The 22,703-nt window shown below is 47.8% G+C and overlaps 1 protein-coding gene across 1 annotated transcript in view; it reads right to left on the bottom strand.

Moving 5' to 3' along the window:
* Nucleotides 1–22,495, bottom strand: part of LOC143810102 (G-protein coupled receptor 55-like) — a 31,297-nt gene extending 8,802 nt beyond the window's left edge. Inside the window, exon 1 of the mRNA XM_077293001.1 lies at nucleotides 22,427–22,495. The gene's annotated coding sequence lies outside the window, so the exon portion shown is untranslated. The remainder of the gene's footprint in view (nucleotides 1–22,426) is intronic.
* Between the last annotated feature and the right edge of the window lie 208 nt (nucleotides 22,496–22,703).

Raw genomic sequence — 22,703 nt, 5'->3', positions numbered from 1 at the left:
AAAGAGCCGCCATACAGCATCATCAGCAAAAAAATAAAAAAGTTATAGTCCTGAGAATAAAGCGATACCAAAATAATTATTTTTTTCTATAAAATAGTTTTTATCGTATAAAAGCGCCAAAACATAAAAAAATGATATAAATGAGATATCGCTGTAATCGTACTGACCCGACGAATAAAACTGCTTTATCAATTTTACCAAACGCGGAACGGTATAAACGCCTCCCCCAAAATAAATTCATGAATAGCTGGTTTTTGATCACTCTTGCCTCACAAAAATCGGAATAAAAAGCGATCAAAAAATGTCACGTGTCCGAAAATGTTACCAATAAAAACGTCAACGCGTCCCGCAAAAAAACAAGATCTCACATAACTCTGTGGACTCAAATATGGAAAAATTACAGCTCTCAAAATGTGGTAACGCAAAAAATATTTTTTGCAATGAAAAGCGTCTTTCAGTGTGTGACAGCTGCCAATCATAAAAATCTGCTAAATAACCCACTATAAAAGTAAATCAAACCCCCCTTCATCACCCCCTTAGTTAGGGAAAAATAAAAAAATTAAAAAATGTATTTATTTCCATTTTCCCATTAGGGTTAGGGTTAGGGCTAGAGTTAGGACTAGAGTTAGGGTTAGGGCAAGGGTTAGGGCTAGGGTTAGGGTTAGGGCTAGGGTTGGGGCTAGGGTTAGGGCTAGAGTTAGGACTAGAGTTAGGGCTAGGGTTAGGGTTAGGGCAAGGGTTAGGACTAGGGTTAGGGCTAGGGTTGGGGCTAGGGTTAGGGATGTGTTTGGATTAGGGTTTCAGTTATAATTGGGGGGTTTCCACTGTTTAGGCACATCAGGGGCTCTCCAAACGGGACATGGCATCCGATCTGAATTCCAGCCAATTCTGCGTTGAAAAAGGAAAACAGTGCTCCTTCCCTTCAGAGCTCTCCCGTGTGCCCAAACAGGGGTTTACCCCAACATATGGGGTATCAGCGTACTCAGGACAAATTGGACATCATCTTTTGGGGTCCAATTTCTCCTGCTACCCTTGGGAAAATACAAAACTGGGGGCCAAAAAATAAGTTTTGTGGGAAAAAAAAGATTTTTTATTTTCACGGCTCTGCGTTGTAAACTGTAGTGAAACACTTGGGGGTTCAAAGTTCTCACAACACATCTAGATAAGTTCCTTGGGGGGTCTAGTTTCCGATATGGGGTCACTTGTGGGGGGTTTGTACTGTTTGGGTACATCAGGGGCTCTGCAAATGCAACATGACGCCTGCAGACCAATCCATTTAAGTCTGCATTCCAAATGGCGCTCCTTCCCTTCCGAGCTCTGTCATGTGCCCAAACAGTGGTTCCCCCCCACATATGGGGTATCAGCGTACTCAGGACAAATTGATCAACAACTTTTGGGGTCCAATTTATCCTGATACCTTTGTGAAAATACAAAACTGGGGGCTAAAAAATCATTTTTGTGAAAAAAAAAAAGAATTTTTATTTTCACGGCTCTGCGTTATAAACTGTAGTGAAACACTTGGGGGTTCAAAGTTCTCACAACACATCTAGATAAGTTCCTTGGGGGGTCTAGTTTCCAATATGGGGTCACTTGTGGGGGGTTTGTACTGTTTGGGTACATCAGGGGCTCTGCAAATGCAACGTGACGCCTGCAGACCAATCCATTTAAGTCTGCATTCCAAATGACGCTCCTTCCCTTCCGAGCTCTGTCATGCACCCAAACAGTGGTTCCCCCCCACATATGGGGTATCAACGTACTCAGGACAAATTGGACAACAACTTTTGGAGCCCAATTTATCCTGGTACCCTTGTGAAAATACAAAACTGGGGGCTAAAAAATCATTTTTGTGAAAAAAAAAGGAATTTTTATTTTCACGGCTCTGCGTTATAAACTGTAGTGAAACACTTGGGGGTTCAAAGTTCTCACAACACATCTAGGTAAGTTCCTTGGGGGGTCTAGTTTCCAATATGGGGTCAATTGTGGGGGGTTTGTACTGTTTGGGTACATCAGGGGCTCTGCAAATGCAACGTGACGCCTGCAGACCAATCCATTTAAGTCTGCATTCCAAATGGCGCTCCTTCCCTTCCGAGCTCTGTCATGCGCCCAAACAGTGGTTCCCCCCACATATGGGGTATCAGCGTACTCAGGACAAATTGAACAACAAAGTTTGGGGTCCAATTTATCCTGATACCCTTGTGAAAATACAAAACTGGGGGCTAAAAATCATTTTTGTGAAAAAAAAAAAGGAATTTTTATTTTCACGGCTCTGCGTTATAAACTGTAGTGAAACACTTGGGGGTTCAAAGCTATCAAAACACATCTAGATAAGTTCCTTAGGGGGTCTACTTTCCAAAATGGTGTCACTTGTGGGGGTTTTTAATGTTTAGGCACATCAGGGGCTCTCCAAACGCAACATGGCATCCCATCTTAATTCCAGTCAATTTTGCATTGAAAAGTAAAATAGCGCTCCTTCCCTTCCGAGCTCTGCTATGCGCCCAAACAGTGGTTTACCCCCACATATGGGGTATCGTCGTACTCAGGACAAATTGCTCAACAACTTTTGTGGTCTAATTTCTTCTCTTACCCTTGGGGAAATAAAAAAATGGGGGCGAAAAGATCATTTTTGTGAAAAAATATGATTTTTATTTTTACGGCTCTGCATTATAAACTTCTGTGAAGCACTTGTTGGGTCAAAGTGCTCAACACACATCTAGATAAGTTCCTTAAGGGGTCTACTTTCCAAAATGGTGTCACTTGTGGGGGTTTTTAATGTTTAGGCACATCAGGGGCTCTCCAAACGCAACATGGCATCCCATCTTAATTCCAGTCAATTTTGCATTGAAAAGTAAAATAGCGCTCCTTCCCTTCCGAGCTCTGCTATGTGCCCAAACAGTGGTTTATCCCCACATATGGGGTATCGTCGTACTCAGGACAAATTGCACAACAACTTTTGTGGTCTAATTTCTTCTCTTACCCTTGGGGAAATAAAAAAATGGGGGCGAAAAGATCATTTTTGTGAAAAAATATGATTTTTATTTTTACGGCTCTGCATTATAAACTTCTGTGAAGCACTTGTTGGGTCAAAGTGCTCAAGACACATCTAGATAAGATCCTTAGGGGGTCTACTTTCCAAAATGGTGTCACTTGTGGGGGGTTTCAATGTTTACGCACATCAGGGGCTCTCCAAATGCAACATGGCGTCCCATCTCAATTCCAGTCAATTTTGCATTGAAAAGTCAAATGGCGCTCCTTTCCTTCCGAGCTCTGCCCTGCGCCCAAACAATGGTTTACACCCACATATGGGGTATCAGCGTACTCAGGACGAATTGTACAACAAATTTTGGGGTCTATTTTCTCCTGTTACCCTTGGTAAAATAAAACAAATTGGAGCTGAAACAAATTTTGAGTGAAAAAAAGTTAAATGTTTAATTTTATTTAAACATTCCAAAAATTCCTGTGAAACACCTGAAGGGTTAATAAACTTCTTGAAAGTGGTTTTGAGTACCTTGAGGGGTGCAGTTTTTAGAATGGTGTCACACTTGGGTATTTTCTATCATATAGACCCCTCAAAATGACTTCAAATGAGATGTGGTCCCTAAAAAAAAATGGTGTTGTAAAAATGAGAAATTGCTGGTCAACTTTTAACACTTATAACTCCGTCACCCAAAAAAATTTTGGTTCCAAAATTGTGCTGATGTAAAGTAGACATGTGGGAAATGTTACTTATTAAGTATTTTGCATGACATATGTCTGTGATTTAAGGGCATAAAAATTCAAAGTTGGAAAATTGCGAAATTTTCAAAATTTTCGCCAAATATTCGTTTTTTTCACAAATAAACGCAAGTTATATCGAAGAAATTTTACCACTATCATGAAGTACAATATGTCATAAGAAAACAATGTCAGAATCGCCAAGATCCGTTGAAGCGTTCCAGAGTTATAACCTCATAAAGGGACAGTGGTCAGAATTGTAAAAATTGGCCCGGTCATTAACGTGCAAACCACCCTTGGGGGTGAAGGGGTTAAGGATGTACACTTTAAATCCACTAAAGACCTTCTTATAACACATTATAAGGCTTGAGCAACTGTGCTACATTCTCCTACTTTACGTCTGCAGGACCGCCTGTCCTAACTGCTCCAGGCCTGCTGCCTCTCCTTTCTTTACAGGACCGCCCCTTTCAGCCCGGGCCTACTGCCTTTTCAACTACTATACACAGTATAGAACATAACATTACTTTCAGTTTGAAATCACTGAGCCATCCCTATATGGCTCCTAGGAGGACTCACCACTAACCCCTACGGGTTCACTTCCTGTCCTCATTCTTCCTTCAACATATTATAAAACATTAAACTTCCATCATTACTTTTCTTACTGACAAATATGCAGGACGCTAGGTCTACCCCTACGGGTCTGCTGCATCTTTCCTATAATTACTTTATTTCAGAGCACATTATCAACATTTCTTATAATTGACTCGTTGGTTACATATAACTTCTTCACATCAGCATCATTACTTTCTCTTTTAAGACATCATTAGCACTCTACTGTTTTAAGGCAGTATTACTCGTAAGTACACAGGTGAACATCCCCTTTAAGAGGGGACCAAGTCTTTATGAGGTAGCGCATCTTCTCAAGCTACCAGTCCATACTCAGCAAAGGCTCCGGTACGGTATCTTCGCAAAGAGTCCTTCTTTAAGTAAAACCAGTAGGAAGCACATTTTAGAAGGTGCAAACTATTTACAAGCAGTTTGTATCATGCATTGTTCATGATCCAGCAGTTCTTTCAGTGATGAATAAACAGGAAACAAAACAAAAAGCAGAAGAAGGGATCCCGGGTAAACAAAGGGATCCCTTTAAGAATAACCCAGGTCGGGTTTAAAGTAGCAAAAAGCAGGGAAACAAACAGTTAACTATGTACAGTTTCAGGTTTCCGAGGTTTAGTTGGACGGCTTCCAGGGCTGCACCTGGCACTTAACCCCTCTTGGTCTGGGAAAAGTGAGGTCCAGGGTTACACCCAGTGCTGGACAAACGCCGTTAATCCATCTTTCATGTACGGTTAAATCATGCGCAGCGATGGAGGTCTGCGCAGCTTGAGTATGGGCATTTGCTGCAGCAGAGGTAGCGGCTGCTGCAAGATCAGTCACTGGAATGGAGTCAGCAGTTGTGGCACTAGCAGTCACTGGAGTGGTGTTGGTCGTCAGGGCAGGGTCGTCCTGCATACCTGCTTCAGATGCGGTCCCTCCGGTGCCGGTCTGCTCTGCCTCCGCTGGGATCTGGAACGCTGGTTGCAGGGCCTTGCGCTGCGGCATTGTCATCTCCGTTTGCAGCATCTCGCTTTCCGGCAGGGCCTTGTTTTCTGGCTTCGGAGCGCTGGAACTTCTTTCTTGCTCCGGACCAGGCGAGGCTGCCGACAGATGTCTGGTGAGGCTCCTGATGATGGTCTTCTTCCACCCGGCCTCAGTGCTCAGCTGCGTCTGCAGGAGTTGGTGGATCAGCTCATCCGCTCTGGTCTGCAGGAGGTCAGCATCAACTGTGGAGGTCTGGCTGCGGTGCCTCTCCGGGTAGCTGGGGGAGTCCTCGGCTCCGACCCCACGCTCCGGCTCCGGGTGGCTGGCCATGGCGTCCTCCATCTCGCTGACTTCTTCTTCCTGGTCCTTTTCCCGCTCTCTCCTTCGTGGGCGGTTTCGTTTTCGTTGTCGCCACCCTCCATTGAGAATCAGGAGGTGGATCTCGGCTGCTGACGGACACGTCCTCAAGGGGCAGAAATACTTAGACTGGGCGGCCATTGTCTTTCGCGCTCTCCAGCTTGTTTACGCCCACTTCCACGCCCTTCTTCTTCTCCTGCGCTCCTCTTAGCGCTGTAATGGCGGCGGTTTTGGCGGGAACTTCTGGCGGCAATTGGCAACACACAGTCTTTGCGATAAGTCACAGTCCAATCACAATAAATCACAATTCCAAGGCACACATGACCTGATTCTTCAGGCTTAAGTAGATCCTGTTTGTGACGCCAAGTTGTAGCACCCCCACTGCCGCAGGGCCGAGGGGTACCCGGTACCGGGCCTCTGAGTCTCTGCTCTGGGGTTGTCACGGTGGCTAGGCCCGGTCCGTGACCCTGCTGGTGGGGAGGCGACGTACAGTGAACGTTATGATGGATGTGGATAGTGGTAGTGGTGCGGTGTAATGCCGGTCGCAGCAAATAACGAGGACACCAGTTTGCAGTCTCTTTACCTCTTTACTGAAGGTCTCTGGGTCCTCAGTCCGGATTCCGGTTAACCAGGCTGCGCAAGTCCGGCCGGTCCAATGGCACCTCCAGAGTTCTCTTTGCAGGTGGAAATCTGTGCCTTCCTGCTAGCGCTATGTGTTGTGGTCCTTCCCTGCTGTTGCTTACGGAAAGTCCCCACAACTGTTGTGTCTGTTTCTTAAGTTCCCTCACAACTCGATTAGATGATGTTCTGCTAATCCTCCGTCCCTCCCTGATGTTGCGGTTAGGACGGCACCCGTTTGACGGGTAGGCTCGGAGCTCTTCCGGGACCCTAGAGTCGCCCCTCTCCACAAGTTTCCCCCCAAGACTGCATAGGTGATTTAGGTGAGACAGCCCGCCTGAGACTGACTGTCCTGCCGTAGGTTTGAAGTATTGCCTGAAGCTGTATATAGAAATACTTCTTCGGCGTTCCGGCCACCGGTTGTTTGCGCCTCAGTAGGATGTTGCCTCGGTCTTACAGCACGACTCCTACTGGTATTCTCCTTGTTGCTTTGATCTCGTTTCTCACTCAGCACAATCTATCTCGCTTCTAATCCTTCCTTGGGCACCGCCGCTATCCTGAGCAGGCACGGTCCCGTTACGTTCTTTCCTGTAGCCAGGCCTCTGTCAGGATCCCACCCCTGACAGGGACCCTACCGAATCTTCTCCCACAACACCCTCTGCCACAAGGTGTTGCCTGGTTCCAACCCAGTCAGCTTTCTCCCTAACTTCCTGCCTGACCCCCAGTTTTACCAGTATGTGAGGAGTGGCCTAATGAATAGAACCCTTAGCTCCCCCTGGAGGCCCGGCTGTGAAATGTATTGGTGTCTGTGATACCTGGTCAGATGAACTCCTTCAGTGCCATCAGACGTACCATGGCTCCCCTTAGTGGCGGAGCCACAGTACTGCAACGACCAGGACTCTGGGGCGATGCACTCCCCCCCGGTTAAATCCAGTACTCCTGGACTGGGAAGAAAACAACAATACAGGTTAGCAAAAGGACATACAATTTTGTTGAGTGCAATAACAATAAGCATATTTGAACAGAGCTTCCCTTTATGGGAGGTGAGGACACTTGAACGTTACAAACATGGTTAAATATTATAAATTACAGGCTATAAACAACTCCTGTTACCCAACCGGGTATTCTACTTAGTGCAAAATTGTTGAACAATAATTTAACATTGCCTTTAAGGATGTACACTTTAAATCCACTAAAGACCTTCTTATAACACATTATAAGGCTTGAGCAACTGTGCTACATTCTCCTACTTTACGTCTGCAGGACCGCCTGTCCTAACTGCTCCAGGCCTGCTGCCTCTCCTTTCTTTACAGGACCGCCCCTTTCAGCCCGGGCCTACTGCCTTTTCAACTACTATACACAGTATAGAACATAACATTACTTTCAGTTTGAAATCACTGAGCCATCCCTATATGGCTCCTAGGAGGACTCACCACTAACCCCTACGGGTTCACTTCCTGTCCTCATTCTTCCTTCAACATATTATAAAACATTAAACTTCCATCATTACTTTTCTTACTGACAAATATGCAGGACGCTAGGTCTACCCCTACGGGTCTGCTGCATCTTTCCTATAATTACTTTATTTCAGAGCACATTATCAACATTTCTTATAATTGACTCGTTGGTTACATATAACTTCTTCACATCAGCATCATTACTTTCTCTTTTAAGACATCATTAGCACTCTACTGTTTTAAGGCAGTATTACTCGTAAGTACACAGGTGAACATCCCCATTAAGAGGGGACCAAGTCTTTATGAGGTAGCGCATCTTCTCAAGCTACCAGTCCATACTCAGCAAAGGCTCCGGTACGGTATCTTCGCAAAGAGTCCTTCTTTAAGTAAAACCAGTAGGAAGCACCTTTTAGAAGGTGCAAACTATTTACAAGCAGTTTGTATCATGCATTGTTCATGATCCAGCAGTTCTTTCAGTGATGAATAAACAGGAAACAAAACAAAAAGCAGAAGAAGGGATCCCGGGTAAACAAAGGGATCCCTTTAAGAATAACCCAGGTCGGGTTTAAAGTAGCAAAAAGCAGGGAAACAAACAGTTAACTATGTACAGTTTCAGGTTTCCGAGGTTTAGTTGGACGGCTTCCAGGGCTGCACCTGGCACTTAACCCCTCTTGGTCTGGGAAAAGTGAGGTCCAGGGTTACACCCAGTGCTGGACAAACGCCGTTAATCCATCTTTCATGTACGGTTAAATCATGCGCAGCGATGGAGGTCTGCGCAGCTTGAGTATGGGCATTTGCTGCAGCAGAGGTAGCGGCTGCTGCAAGATCAGTCACTGGAATGGAGTCAGCAGTTGTGGCACTAGCAGTCACTGGAGTGGTGTTGGTCGTCAGGGCAGGGTCGTCCTGCATACCTGCTTCAGATGCGGTCCCTCCGGTGCCGGTCTGCTCTGCCTCCGCTGGGATCTGGAACGCTGGTTGCAGGGCCTTGCGCTGCGGCATTGTCATCTCCGTTTGCAGCATCTCGCTTTCCGGCAGGGCCTTGTTTTCTGGCTTCGGAGCGCTGGAACTTCTTTCTTGCTCCGGACCAGGCGAGGCTGCCGACAGATGTCTGGTGAGGCTCCTGATGATGGTCTTCTTCCACCCGGCCTCAGTGCTCAGCTGCGTCTGCAGGAGTTGGTGGATCAGCTCATCCGCTCTGGTCTGCAGGAGGTCAGCATCAACTGTGGAGGTCTGGCTGCGGTGCCTCTCCGGGTAGCTGGGGGAGTCCTCGGCTCCGACCCCACGCTCCGGCTCCGGGTGGCTGGCCATGGCGTCCTCCATCTCGCTGACTTCTTCTTCCTGGTCCTTTTCCCGCTCTCTCCTTCGTGGGCGGTTTCGTTTTCGTTGTCGCCACCCTCCATTGAGAATCAGGAGGTGGATCTCGGCTGCTGACGGACACGTCCTCAAGGGGCAGAAATACTTAGACTGGGCGGCCATTGTCTTTCGCGCTCTCCAGCTTGTTTACGCCCACTTCCACGCCCTTCTTCTTCTCCTGCGCTCCTCTTAGCGCTGTAATGGCGGCGGTTTTGGCGGGAACTTCTGGCGGCAATTGGCAACACACAGTCTTTGCGATAAGTCACAGTCCAATCACAATAAATCACAATTCCAAGGCACACATGACCTGATTCTTCAGGCTTAAGTAGATCCTGTTTGTGACGCCAAGTTGTAGCACCCCCACTGCCGCAGGGCCGAGGGGTACCCGGTACCGGGCCTCTGAGTCTCTGCTCTGGGGTTGTCACGGTGGCTAGGCCCGGTCCGTGACCCTGCTGGTGGGGAGGCGACGTACAGTGAACGTTATGATGGATGTGGATAGTGGTAGTGGTGCGGTGTAATGCCGGTCGCAGCAAATAACGAGGACACCAGTTTGCAGTCTCTTTACCTCTTTACTGAAGGTCTCTGGGTCCTCAGTCCGGATTCCGGTTAACCAGGCTGCGCAAGTCCGGCCGGTCCAATGGCACCTCCAGAGTTCTCTTTGCAGGTGGAAATCTGTGCCTTCCTGCTAGCGCTATGTGTTGTGGTCCTTCCCTGCTGTTGCTTACGGAAAGTCCCCACAACTGTTGTGTCTGTTTCTTAAGTTCCCTCACAACTCGATTAGATGATGTTCTGCTAATCCTCCGTCCCTCCCTGATGTTGCGGTTAGGACGGCACCCGTTTGACGGGTAGGCTCGGAGCTCTTCCGGGACCCTAGAGTCGCCCCTCTCCACAAGTTTCCCCCCAAGACTGCATAGGTGATTTAGGTGAGACAGCCCGCCTGAGACTGACTGTCCTGCCGTAGGTTTGAAGTATTGCCTGAAGCTGTATATAGAAATACTTCTTTGGCGTTCCGGCCACCGGTTGTTTGCGCCTCAGTAGGATGTTGCCTCGGTCTTACAGCACGACTCCTACTGGTATTCTCCTTGTTGCTTTGATCTCGTTTCTCACTCAGCACAATCTATCTCGCTTCTAATCCTTCCTTGGGCACCGCCGCTATCCTGAGCAGGCACGGTCCCGTTACGTTCTTTCCTGTAGCCAGGCCTCTGTCAGGATCCCACCCCTGACAGGGACCCTACCGAATCTTCTCCCACAACACCCTCTGCCACAAGGTGTTGCCTGGTTCCAACCCAGTCAGCTTTCTCCCTAACTTCCTGCCTGACCCCCAGTTTTACCAGTATGTGAGGAGTGGCCTAATGAATAGAACCCTTAGCTCCCCCTGGAGGCCCGGCTGTGAAATGTATTGGTGTCTGTGATACCTGGTCAGATGAACTCCTTCAGTGCCATCAGACGTACCATGGCTCCCCTTAGTGGCGGAGCCACAGTACTGCAACGACCAGGACTCTGGGGCGATGCACTCCCCCCCAGTTAAATCCAGTACTCCTGGACTGGGAAGAAAACAACAATACAGGTTAGCAAAAGGACATACAATTTTGTTGAGTGCAATAACAATAAGCATATTTGAACAGAGCTTCCCTTTATGGGAGGTGAGGACACTTGAACGTTACAAACATGGTTAAATATTATAAATTACAGGCTATAAACAACTCCTGTTACCCAACCGGGTATTCTACTTAGTGCAAAATTGTTGAACAATAATTTAACATTGCCTTTAAGGATGTACACTTTAAATCCACTAAAGACCTTCTTATAACACATTATAAGGCTTGAGCAACTGTGCTACATTCTCCTACTTTACGTCTGCAGGACCGCCTGTCCTAACTGCTCCAGGCCTGCTGCCTCTCCTTTCTTTACAGGACCGCCCCTTTCAGCCCGGGCCTACTGCCTTTTCAACTACTATACACAGTATAGAACATAACATTACTTTCAGTTTGAAATCACTGAGCCATCCCTATATGGCTCCTAGGAGGACTCACCACTAACCCCTACGGGTTCACTTCCTGTCCTCATTCTTCCTTCAACATATTATAAAACATTAAACTTCCATCATTACTTTTCTTACTGACAAATATGCAGGACGCTAGGTCTACCCCTACGGGTCTGCTGCATCTTTCCTATAATTACTTTATTTCAGAGCACATTATCAACATTTCTTATAATTGACTCGTTGGTTACATATAACTTCTTCACATCAGCATCATTACTTTCTCTTTTAAGACATCATTAGCACTCTACTGTTTTAAGGCAGTATTACTCGTAAGTACACAGGTGAACATCCCCATTAAGAGGGGACCAAGTCTTTATGAGGTAGCGCATCTTCTCAAGCTACCAGTCCATACTCAGCAAAGGCTCCGGTACGGTATCTTCGCAAAGAGTCCTTCTTTAAGTAAAACCAGTAGGAAGCACCTTTTAGAAGGTGCAAACTATTTACAAGCAGTTTGTATCATGCATTGTTCATGATCCAGCAGTTCTTTCAGTGATGAATAAACAGGAAACAAAACAAAAAGCAGAAGAAGGGATCCCGGGTAAACAAAGGGATCCCTTTAAGAATAACCCAGGTCGGGTTTAAAGTAGCAAAAAGCAGGGAAACAAACAGTTAACTATGTACAGTTTCAGGTTTCCGAGGTTTAGTTGGACGGCTTCCAGGGCTGCACCTGGCACTTAACCCCTCTTGGTCTGGGAAAAGTGAGGTCCAGGGTTACACCCAGTGCTGGACAAACGCCGTTAATCCATCTTTCATGTACGGTTAAATCATGCGCAGCGATGGAGGTCTGCGCAGCTTGAGTATGGGCATTTGCTGCAGCAGAGGTAGCGGCTGCTGCAAGATCAGTCACTGGAATGGAGTCAGCAGTTGTGGCACTAGCAGTCACTGGAGTGGTGTTGGTCGTCAGGGCAGGGTCGTCCTGCATACCTGCTTCAGATGCGGTCCCTCCGGTGCCGGTCTGCTCTGCCTCCGCTGGGATCTGGAACGCTGGTTGCAGGGCCTTGCGCTGCGGCATTGTCATCTCCGTTTGCAGCATCTCGCTTTCCGGCAGGGCCTTGTTTTCTGGCTTCGGAGCGCTGGAACTTCTTTCTTGCTCCGGACCAGGCGAGGCTGCCGACAGATGTCTGGTGAGGCTCCTGATGATGGTCTTCTTCCACCCGGCCTCAGTGCTCAGCTGCGTCTGCAGGAGTTGGTGGATCAGCTCATCCGCTCTGGTCTGCAGGAGGTCAGCATCAACTGTGGAGGTCTGGCTGCGGTGCCTCTCCGGGTAGCTGGGGGAGTCCTCGGCTCCGACCCCACGCTCCGGCTCCGGGTGGCTGGCCATGGCGTCCTCCATCTCGCTGACTTCTTCTTCCTGGTCCTTTTCCCGCTCTCTCCTTCGTGGGCGGTTTCGTTTTCGTTGTCGCCACCCTCCATTGAGAATCAGGAGGTGGATCTCGGCTGCTGACGGACACGTCCTCAAGGGGCAGAAATACTTAGACTGGGCGGCCATTGTCTTTCGCGCTCTCCAGCTTGTTTACGCCCACTTCCACGCCCTTCTTCTTCTCCTGCGCTCCTCTTAGCGCTGTAATGGCGGCGGTTTTGGCGGGAACTTCTGGCGGCAATTGGCAACACACAGTCTTTGCGATAAGTCACAGTCCAATCACAATAAATCACAATTCCAAGGCACACATGACCTGATTCTTCAGGCTTAAGTAGATCCTGTTTGTGACGCCAAGTTGTAGCACCCCCACTGCCGCAGGGCCGAGGGGTACCCGGTACCGGGCCTCTGAGTCTCTGCTCTGGGGTTGTCACGGTGGCTAGGCCCGGTCCGTGACCCTGCTGGTGGGGAGGCGACGTACAGTGAACGTTATGATGGATGTGGATAGTGGTAGTGGTGCGGTGTAATGCCGGTCGCAGCAAATAACGAGGACACCAGTTTGCAGTCTCTTTACCTCTTTACTGAAGGTCTCTGGGTCCTCAGTCCGGATTCCGGTTAACCAGGCTGCGCAAGTCCGGCCGGTCCAATGGCACCTCCAGAGTTCTCTTTGCAGGTGGAAATCTGTGCCTTCCTGCTAGCGCTATGTGTTGTGGTCCTTCCCTGCTGTTGCTTACGGAAAGTCCCCACAACTGTTGTGTCTGTTTCTTAAGTTCCCTCACAACTCGATTAGATGATGTTCTGCTAATCCTCCGTCCCTCCCTGATGTTGCGGTTAGGACGGCACCCGTTTGACGGGTAGGCTCGGAGCTCTTCCGGGACCCTAGAGTCGCCCCTCTCCACAAGTTTCCCCCCAAGACTGCATAGGTGATTTAGGTGAGACAGCCCGCCTGAGACTGACTGTCCTGCCGTAGGTTTGAAGTATTGCCTGAAGCTGTATATAGAAATACTTCTTCGGCGTTCCGGCCACCGGTTGTTTGCGCCTCAGTAGGATGTTGCCTCGGTCTTACAGCACGACTCCTACTGGTATTCTCCTTGTTGCTTTGATCTCGTTTCTCACTCAGCACAATCTATCTCGCTTCTAATCCTTCCTTGGGCACCGCCGCTATCCTGAGCAGGCACGGTCCCGTTACGTTCTTTCCTGTAGCCAGGCCTCTGTCAGGATCCCACCCCTGACAGGGACCCTACCGAATCTTCTCCCACAACACCCTCTGCCACAAGGTGTTGCCTGGTTCCAACCCAGTCAGCTTTCTCCCTAACTTCCTGCCTGACCCCCAGTTTTACCAGTATGTGAGGAGTGGCCTAATGAATAGAACCCTTAGCTCCCCCTGGAGGCCCGGCTGTGAAATGTATTGGTGTCTGTGATACCTGGTCAGATGAACTCCTTCAGTGCCATCAGACGTACCATGGCTCCCCTTAGTGGCGGAGCCACAGTACTGCAACGACCAGGACTCTGGGGCGATGCACTCCCCCCCGGTTAAATCCAGTACTCCTGGACTGGGAAGAAAACAACAATACAGGTTAGCAAAAGGACATACAATTTTGTTGAGTGCAATAACAATAAGCATATTTGAACAGAGCTTCCCTTTATGGGAGGTGAGGACACTTGAACGTTACAAACATGGTTAAATATTATAAATTACAGGCTATAAACAACTCCTGTTACCCAACCGGGTATTCTACTTAGTGCAAAATTGTTGAACAATAATTTAACATTGCCTTTAAGGATGTACACTTTAAATCCACTAAAGACCTTCTTATAACACATTATAAGGCTTGAGCAACTGTGCTACATTCTCCTACTTTACGTCTGCAGGACCGCCTGTCCTAACTGCTCCAGGCCTGCTGCCTCTCCTTTCTTTACAGGACCGCCCCTTTCAGCCCGGGCCTACTGCCTTTTCAACTACTATACACAGTATAGAACATAACATTACTTTCAGTTTGAAATCACTGAGCCATCCCTATATGGCTCCTAGGAGGACTCACCACTAACCCCTACGGGTTCACTTCCTGTCCTCATTCTTCCTTCAACATATTATAAAACATTAAACTTCCATCATTACTTTTCTTACTGACAAATATGCAGGACGCTAGGTCTACCCCTACGGGTCTGCTGCATCTTTCCTATAATTACTTTATTTCAGAGCACATTATCAACATTTCTTATAATTGACTCGTTGGTTACATATAACTTCTTCACATCAGCATCATTACTTTCTCTTTTAAGACATCATTAGCACTCTACTGTTTTAAGGCAGTATTACTCGTAAGTACACAGGTGAACATCCCCATTAAGAGGGGACCAAGTCTTTATGAGGTAGCGCATCTTCTCAAGCTACCAGTCCATACTCAGCAAAGGCTCCGGTACGGTATCTTCGCAAAGAGTCCTTCTTTAAGTAAAACCAGTAGGAAGCACCTTTTAGAAGGTGCAAACTATTTACAAGCAGTTTGTATCATGCATTGTTCATGATCCAGCAGTTCTTTCAGTGATGAATAAACAGGAAACAAAACAAAAAGCAGAAGAAGGGATCCCGGGTAAACAAAGGGATCCCTTTAAGAATAACCCAGGTCGGGTTTAAAGTAGCAAAAAGCAGGGAAACAAACAGTTAACTATGTACAGTTTCAGGTTTCCGAGGTTTAGTTGGACGGCTTCCAGGGCTGCACCTGGCACTTAACCCCTCTTGGTCTGGGAAAAGTGAGGTCCAGGGTTACACCCAGTGCTGGACAAACGCCGTTAATCCATCTTTCATGTACGGTTAAATCATGCGCAGCGATGGAGGTCTGCGCAGCTTGAGTATGGGCATTTGCTGCAGCAGAGGTAGCGGCTGCTGCAAGATCAGTCACTGGAATGGAGTCAGCAGTTGTGGCACTAGCAGTCACTGGAGTGGTGTTGGTCGTCAGGGCAGGGTCGTCCTTCATACCTGCTTCAGATGCGGTCCCTCCGGTGCCGGTCTGCTCTGCCTCCGCTGGGATCTGGAACGCTGGTTGCAGGGCCTTGCGCTGCGGCATTGTCATCTCCGTTTGCAGCATCTCGCTTTCCGGCAGGGCCTTGCTTTCTGGCTTCGGAGCGCTGGAACTTCTTTCTTGCTCCGGACCAGGCGAGGCTGCCAACAGATGTCTGGTGAGGCTCCCGATGATGGTCTTCTTCCACCCGGCCTCAGTGCTCAGCTGCGTCTGCAGGAGTTGGTGGATCAGCTCATCCGCTCCGGTCTGCAGGAGGTCAGCATCAACTGTGGAGGTCTGGCTGCGGTGCCTCTCCGGGTAGCTGGGGGAGTCCTCGGCTCCGACCCCACGCTCCGGCTCCGGGTGGCTGGCCATGGCGTCCTCCATCTCGCTGACTTCTTCTTCCTGGTCCTTTTCCCGCTCTCTCCTTCGTGGGCGGTTTCGTTTTCGTTGTCGCCACCCTCCATTGAGAATCAGGAGGTGGATCTCGGCTGCTGACGGACACGTCCTCAAGGGGCAGAAATACTTAGACTGGGCGGCCATTGTCTTTCGCGCTCTCCAGCTTGTTTACGCCCACTTCCACGCCCTTCTTCTTCTCCTGCGCTCCTCTTAGCGCTGTAATGGCGGCCGTTTTGGCGGGAACTTCTGGCGGCAATTGGCAACACACAGTCTTTGCGATAAGTCACAGTCCAATCACAATAAATCACAATTCCAAGGCACACATGACCTGATTCTTCAGGCTTAAGTAGATCCTGTTCGTGACGCCAAGTTGTAGCGCCCCCACTGCCGCAGGGCCGAGGGGTACCCGGTACCGGGCCTCTGAGTCTCTGCTCTGGGGTTGTCACGGTGGCTAGGCCCGGTCCGTGACCCTGCTGGTGGGGAGGCGACGTACAGTGAACGTTATGATGGATGTGGATAGTGGTAGTGGTGCGGTGTAATGCCGGTTGCAGCAAATAACGAGGACACCAGTTTGCAGTCTCTTTACCTCTTTACTGAAGGTCTCTGGGTCCTCAGTCCGGATTCCGGTTAACCAGGCTGCGCAAGTCCGGCCGGTCCAATGGCACCTCCAGAGTTCTCTTTGCAGGTGGAAATATGTGCCTTCCTGCTAGCGCTATGTGTTGTGGTCCTTCCCTGCTGTGCTTACGGAAAGTCCCCACAACTGTTGTGTCTGTTTCTTAAGTTCCCTCACAACTCGATTAGATGATGTTCTGCTAATCCTCCGTCCCTCCCTGATGTTGCGGTTAGGACGGCACCCGTTTGACGGGTAGGCTCGGAGCTCTTCCGGGACCCTAGAGTCGCCCCTCTCCACAAGTTGCCCCCCAAGACTGCATAGGTGATTTAGGTGAGACAGCCCGCCTGAGACTGACTGTCCTGCCGTAGGTTTGAAGTATTGCCTGAAGCTGTATATAGAAATACTTCCTCGGCGTTCCGGCCACCGGTTGTTTGCGCCTCAGTAGGATGTTGCCTCGGTCTTACAGCACGACTCCTACTGGTATTCTCCTTGTTGCTTTGATCTCGTTTCTCACTCAGCACAATCTATCTCGCTTCTAATCCTTCCTTGGGCACCGCCGCTATCCTGAGCAGGCACGGTCCCGTTACGTTCTTTCCTGTAGCCAGGCCTCTGTCAGGATCCCACCCCTGACAGGGACCCTACCGAATCTTCTCCCACAACACCCTCTGCCACAAGGTGTTGCCTGGTTCCAACCCAGTCAGCTTTCTCCCTAACTTCCTGCCTGACCCCCAGTTTTACCAGTGTGTGAGGAGTGGCCTAATGAATAGAACCCTTAGCTCCCCCTGGAGGCCCGGCTGTGAAATGTATTGGTGTCTGTGATACCTGGTCAGATGAACTCCTTCAGTGCCATCAGACGTACCATGGCTCCCCTTAGTGGCGGAGCCACAGTACTGCAACGACCAGGACTCTGGGGCGCTGCACTTTCAGATCTCATTTGAATGCAGTCTGATTTATGAGGGCACAGGGAATGGAGAAGATGGAGACATTAAGTTATCTGTCTTTTTTCTCTGCGCCTGTGATTTGATTCATTCAGCCAAGAGAATCGGATCACAATAAAATTACACTTTCATCCAACTCTGTCACAAGGGTGTCACGTCCCCTAAGAGACCTGGACTTAGACGGTCACATCTCGTAATTAATTGCACTCTTCTTTAGAGATGGTGTGATTCATGTCCTATTTTAAATGGATTGCCTTTCCTTTGATGCTGAGAGGGCTAAGGACTCTTTCCATGTTGGCTGAGACCATTCAGCCTGGTTGTTCTCTGCTGCAACTGCTTATAATTTACTCCCTCTATATATACTGGCTTTGGGCGTTTAGTCCCTGCCAGTGAAAGACTCATATTCCTGTGCTGAGTGCTAAAGCTAAGTGGTTGGAGTGGAGTTGTTATAGTAGTTATCTGTAGTTTGCTGTAGTACGTTTGTGTTTATCTCCTGGACCCTATTTCCAATTAGTTTATTCCTCCCTGTTCCTATCCTCCTCCTCTCTATTGTTGGCTTGTGCTTTAGTATGATACAGGTTTTCTGTTATCCCTGTTTTGTCTTTGTGTCTTGTTTAACTTACATTTCTGCCCCATGTCTCATGGGGTACAGGAGGGGACAGATTAGTGTTTAACAGGAGCATAGCAAGGTTGGAGACCTGGGCCTCTCTACCTTCAAGAGTGCCCCTTTGGACAAGGATACTTGGGGTCCAAGCTCCAGGAATAGTTTGAAGCGTGAAAAACTTGGATCAGACTTTGATCAGAGTGTCATTACCATATGTGAAGAATATGGGAAAAATGAATGGAAGTTTACAATCATCCTTCAGCATGTGTGGCTGTAACAGGACACCTGGCTCAGCAAATAAACTGTATGTGGCATGTTCACAAGGGACCCTTGACGCGGGTTTCCGGCTTAAGTATTGTGGCCATAATATAAACCAGTACCTTGCATACATTATTATGTTTTTGTGCACTTTACATCTTTCAGGGTGCAGTTGGACCCTAGTTTGGCTCTGTATACTGTGTCCGCTGTTCACACAGGATGCATTAGTCAGCACTCATTAAGCCCGCCATATGGCGTCACTAATAGGCTTTTGGTCAGATGCTCTGCATTTCTGTGTGAACATGCCACATACAGTTTATTTGTCTGCACTGGTGTGCCAAGCGGCCAATCCCTGATTGTAGGCTGGCTGCCTCATCGGTATTATTGCACCTGTATAGTTGCCATCTTAACTTGGGTCCGCTGCACCTTGATAGTGCATTTGTTTGGAGGCCGCGACAGGTAAGCACCTTTACCTGTGTACTGTTAGTGGAGGTTTTTCCTCTTATGGTGTTTTAAGTTTTGGAGTTTAGCTGCCAGAGCAAGTGGGAGGGAGTCTAGAATCCTCTCTGGGGGGCGGGAATGGGTGTGACTGACCAAGGGGTTAAGTGCACATGCGAAGATGTGGGCCATTGTTCTCTGTCATGAGAGGTCATGCTATGCAGCATGTTGGAAGAAAGCAGAAATAGCTGGCCCCACACCTCCCATGTGGTTGCCAGCATCCAACAGCCAAACATTAAGCCGGTAACTGACTTTTGTATCATCTGCTTATATTTTTTGTACTTCACCTGTATGTGCACACCTGACCATTGCATATGTATTGTGTATATAGTGTATTGTCTAGTGTACCCTTAAGGCAATAAAATATATAATTTAACCCCTGGGCTTCTCTTTTATCTCGATCCACGAACCAACATGTGCCTGTTCTCGATTTTATCTTTCCATCATACAGGGCTGGTTTCTGGCCCATTATAATCCCTTTAATGGACCAGGCTTATATCTAATGAGGATCCCACCAAGGACAACATCTGCAAGGAGTTTGTATGTTCTCCCCGTGTTTGCGTGGGTTTCCCCCGGGTACTCCGGTTTCCTCCCACATTTCAAAGACATACTGATAGGGAAATTAGATTGTGAGCCCCATCGGGGACAGCGATGATAATGTGTGCACACTGTAAAGCGCTGTGGAATATGTTATTGCTATATAAAAATAAAAGATTATTATAAGATAATAAAACTGGTGGCAGTCTTACTGGGTTGATAAGGTTCTGTTTCACTGGTGCTAGTGAAAGGGCCTCTTAGCCTGTCCAAGTTGAGTGAGTGTGGTGCCACGTCAGCGACTGCGTGGGCCACATCCTATCAATCCCTGGGTCTCCCTCGTCCTGTGTGTACAGGGGAATATCTGTGTAAAACTATGCCAAGCTGACCTTTTGTGTCCCCAGGGGGTATCAAACGTTACGTTGGTGCAAGAGAGGAGACCTTTCCACGTGATCCCTCCAATGCAATAGTGGCGTCATGTGGGGGGGTGAGGTGCAGTTTCATCACACCATAATTGATCTGATCACTCGTGTGAGTGAGCCCTTTGAGAGGCCTTCCATCCCTTGTAATAATCTAGTTGCCCACCTTTGATTTGACTCTAACTTCTGAATCTCCTTTTTAAAATGTGGAGCCCAAAACTGGATCCCATATTCTAGAAGTGGTCTCACAAGTGATTTATAAAGGGGTAATAATACAATATGATCATGGGATATTATCTTTTTTCATACACCCTGAAATCTTGAATGCTTTTGCAGCTGCTATTTGACATTGAGTACTTGCTTTAAGCCCATCTATATATATAATAGTCTAAGGGGCACTTCCATCTGTTTGTCTGTCTGTCTGTTTGTCTGTCTGTCACGGAAATCCCACGTTGCTGATTGGTCACGGCCGGCACAGTCCGACCGTGAATTCACCCCTTCCTACTCTCTGTCAGTGCCCCCTCCATACTCCCCTACAGTCAGCGCTCACACAGGGTTAATGGCTGCGTTACACCGCGTGATGCCGCGGTGTAACGCAGTCCGTTAACGCTGCTATTAACCCTATGTGACCAACTTTTTACTATAGATGCTGCCTATGCAGCATCAATAGTAAAAATATCTAATGTTAAAAATAATTAAAAAAATAAAAAATCATTATATACTCACCTTCCGGCGTCTTTCCTGCTCCTCGCGACACTCCGGGCCATGCATTGTGAGACAGCTACGTCATCATCACGCGAGACCGCAATGCATTCTTGGGACCGGAGCGTCGTGAAGAGCATCGCTAAATGCCTCACCTGGATCCGGGGGCCGCCGAAAGGTGAGTATATAACTATTTTTTATTTTTATTCTTTTTCAGCAGGGATATGGTGCCCACATTGCTATATACTACGTGGGCTATGTTATATACAACATGGGCTGTGTTATATACTGCATGGGCTGTGTTATATACTAGGTGTCTGTGCTATATACATTACATGGGCTGTGCTATATACTACATCGCTGTGCTATATACTACGTGGGCTGTGTTATATACTGCATGAGCTGTGTTATATACCACGTCTCTGTGCTATATACTATACGGGCTGTGCAATATATTACGTGGCTGGGCAATATACTACGTGACTGTGTTATATACTGCGTGAGCTGTGCTATATACTATGTGAGCTGTGCTATATACTATGTGAGCTGTGCTATATACTCCGTAGCTGTGCAATATATTATGTGCCTGGGCAATATACTATGTGGCTGTGTTATATACTGTGTGGGCTGTGCTATATACTACATAGCTGTGCAATATACATCGCTGGGCAATATACTGCGTGGCTGTGCTATATACAACGTGGCTGTGTTATATACTATGTGGCCTGTGTTATATACTACGTGGGCTGTGTTATATACTACGTGGGCTGTGCTATATACTGCGTGGGCTGTTATATACTACGTGGGCTGTTATACACTGCGTGGGCTGTGTTATTTACTACATGGGCTGTGCTATATACTACGTGGGCTGTGTTATACACTGTGTGGGCTGTGCTATATACTACATGGGCTGTGTTATACACTGCGTGGGCTGTGTTATACACTGCGTGGGCTGTGCTTTATACTGCGTGGGCTGTGCAATATACTACGTGGGCTGTGCTATATACTTCGTGGGCTGTGCTATATACTACGCGGCTGTGCTATATGCTACATGGCTGTGTTATATGCTACGTGGCTGTGCTGTATGCTACGTGGCTGTGCTATATACTACATGGGCTGTGCTATATGCTACCTTGGCTGTGTTATATACTACGTGGCCTGTGCTATATACTACGTGGCCTGTGCTATATGCTATGTGGCTGTGCTATATGCTATGTGGGCTGTGTTATATGCTACGTGGGCTGTGTTATATGCTACTTGGCTGTGGTATATTTCTCTGCTGTATCTGTGCATCATGAATCGTGGTATGTGTTAAAGAGGGGGGCCCAATGAGACTATTTCGCCCGGGGCCCTCAAAAACCTGGAGCCGGCCCTGGCTTCACTGATTGGTCAAGCCCGGCCGGCCGCGAACAATCAGCGACAGGGGCAGTCCAGCCATGAATTGGCACGGAATTTGAACCACGCTTTGCTAATTGGTCATGCCCAGCCGGCTGAATCCTGTGTATAAATTGCATTATTCTGAAAACTTCATAAAAAAACTACATACATATTCTAGAATACCCGATGCGTCAGAATCGGGCTACCATCTAGTCCACTATAATCACGTACATGTACATGATAGCTTTAACAGACAGCCATTCTCCAGGACCAACAGATAGGATTGAAGACAAATTGGTAGCTTTAACCCTTTCTGCATTGTGGTCAGTGTACACAGTGGTACTAAGAAAGGGAGTGGTCTTTGTTTGTCCAGTCATCCCTGGCAATGCGATTGCTTGGGTTGCTTTGGAAATTGTGACTGCCATAGGCATTATAAAGTCCCCTAAAGCTGACTACTGAAAGAGCCTGAGGGGGCATACCTTATGTGTGTCTTAACAGATGCCTTAAGATTTGACATGCACAGACAATAATGTAAAGTCATACAAACAAATTAAACTGTTAAAAATTATATTTCAAGGCAAAAATGACTATAATATCTATATAGACCTACCAGTTTAGTAAAGTTATGTCCTGTTGTAATTGTAATGGTGAATGACTTAATTTCCTGCAGACATAGGAAGCCGCTGTGAGGATAGACAGTAAAGTTAGAAGTTGTTAAACATTGTGTGAAGTGCCAAAGATAAGCTCTTTACTTAGGGTACCGTCACACAGTGCCATTTTCATCGCTACGACGGCACGATTCGTGACGTTGCAGCGTCGTATGATTATCGCTCCAGCGTCGTAGACTGCAGTCACACGTTGCAATACACGGCGCTGGAGCGATAATT

Source organism: Ranitomeya variabilis, chromosome 2 (assembly GCF_051348905.1).
Source record: "Ranitomeya variabilis isolate aRanVar5 chromosome 2, aRanVar5.hap1, whole genome shotgun sequence".
In the NCBI taxonomy this organism is placed as follows: Eukaryota; Metazoa; Chordata; class Amphibia; order Anura; family Dendrobatidae; genus Ranitomeya; species Ranitomeya variabilis.
The sequence above is the reverse complement of the archived record's forward strand: the minus strand, read 5'-3'. Positions and strand labels throughout refer to the sequence as shown.